We start from the raw sequence: 2,247 nt of genomic DNA on the forward strand, positions 1-2,247 counted from the left end.
AAACCGATAGCATACGCGGGACGGAAATTGAACGAGGCCGAACAACGCTATAGTGCAATCGAACGGGAACTTCTGGCGGTGGTATGGGCGGTTGAATACTTTAGACCATACGTATATGGCAGACGGTTCGAGTTGCTGACAGACCACAAACCAATAGTTAATACACCTAGCGACACTTAAAGAATCTTCCGCGCGGGTATCGCGGTGGAAGGAACGGTTAGCAGTCTACGATTTCAAAATTATTCACAAGAAGGGTGTAGAGAACGCGGTCGCGGACTGATTGTCCCGGGATTTGGTGGTGAATGCGATCGAAGATGGGGAAACCTCTGCGGAACCATTCGCGTTACGATACCTTCGAGAATGGGCAGAAACCGGACCGGAAATCCCGTTGGTACAGAATGAACCAGAGGGGAACACAACACCGACGGACAGACCACAGGAACTCCCGGAGATAGACGATATTATCAATAGCAAACGCCTTCAAATCATTATAAGATCAAAACAGGACCCTGGGATCGAAACCAGGGCGAGTACTTACGAGGGACTATCGACAGTAGTGGTTCGCACGCCCGCATCGATAGACGAAAACACATTAGAAAACATATTTATCGAAATTACCAACCCAGGACGGAATTGTTACGTTTACACCGGAAACAAGTTGATAACGGAGAAATTAAAACGGTTATGGCGACAGGAGAGGATGGGGGTGGGGTATTCGCTGACTAGGTGTCTTAAACAGGTGGAAACGATCACGGAACCTGAAGTGCAACTGAGAATCGTCAACGAACATCATTCGGGTAAAACGAACCATCGAGGGATCGAGGAAATCCTTCGCGCGATTAAACGGTTATATTTTTGGAAAAATATGGGGAGCAACGTACGGGATTGCATAGCGCGATGCGGGGTCTGTCAACGAGCAAAATTCGAGCGCCAACCACCGGTAGCAGAATAGGTCGTTACTCCGACCGCAATCGAACCGCTACGAGTGATACAGGTCGAAGTCTATTCTAACGACGGTCAGTCGTGGTTGACGGCGATCGATCCGTTTAGTAAAATCGCAATGGCATACCCGATTGAGGCCAAAACCCCTCGAGCAGTGTGGTAAGGCATTTTGCAATGGTGTGCATTCTACGGCGTTCCGGACGAAATCGTTTCTGATTGCGGCAGGGAGTTCAATAACAACGTCATTCGCGATGAGAGCAGAACACTGGACATCAATTGGCGTTTGAACACTCCACATCATATCAAGGGCAGGGGGGCCGTGGAACGCCTCCACAACACTCTTGGGGAACATTTACGACTTCTCAAGCTAGGACGCAATCTCGACCCATTTGAGGCTATGCCGCGCGCGATCATTGCATACAATAATACGATTCATACGGCGACAGGACTGCCCCCGTCGAAATCGTGTTTGGTCACCGCCGTCGGGATAGAGGGGACCTCATTACGGTCAACAATCATGACCTCCGAACCGGACTCTCGCCAGCAAGGGTAGAGGGCCGAGAAACATGGGCGAAAGTGAGGGAGAAATTAGTACGTGAAAAGCAAATCAGGGTGGGTAAGGCGAATAACAGACCCATAGTCTATAGGAAGGGACCTTTGACATTGGGAACCGTAGTGTACAGGAAACTACGACTGCTCGCACTAAAGCAGCTGCGCGGTACGAGGGTCCGTACAAGGTCGGAACGATCCGGGAAAATAATTTGTACACCGTCAGGGACTTAAACTACCCGTTTCGCTCAAGTACGGTACACCTTGAGGAACTTCGAGTGCCTCACATAATGCCTCAGAGCGAGCCGGACGGCAGTGCTCAGCCTGGACCATCTCACAGCTAGAAAATTTTTTTTTTTTATTTGTACATATAGGTTAAGTCTAGGTTAAGTTAAGTTCCTGTATATATAGGTTAAGTCTAGGTTAAGTTACATTGTTTTTTTTTTCTGTAAAGTGCGTGCAAGCAATATTTTTTTTTTACGTTCTACTATATGAGAACAGTGTATCAGTTCAGTTATCTTGTGTTTAGTTTAGTTCCTCCATACGAAGGAACTGGAGGGAGGGAGTTAGCTGTATATATGACCTGTAAATAATAATATAAACCTTGTATTAGTAGGATTAAGTATCTTTAAGTTTGTCAACAACCTGTATCTATATATACCAGAGGAATCTGATAATAAAGTTAGTTGTTCAGTAGCTGTGTGCTGTTACTCTGCCCGAACCCCTTTTTATTTTAAGTGATATTGTCAGTCTAAT

Source organism: Halyomorpha halys, unplaced genomic scaffold (genome assembly GCF_000696795.3).
Source record: "Halyomorpha halys isolate HHAL.00 unplaced genomic scaffold, Hhal_1.1 Scaffold592.1, whole genome shotgun sequence".
Classification (NCBI taxonomy): Eukaryota; Metazoa; Arthropoda; class Insecta; order Hemiptera; family Pentatomidae; genus Halyomorpha; species Halyomorpha halys.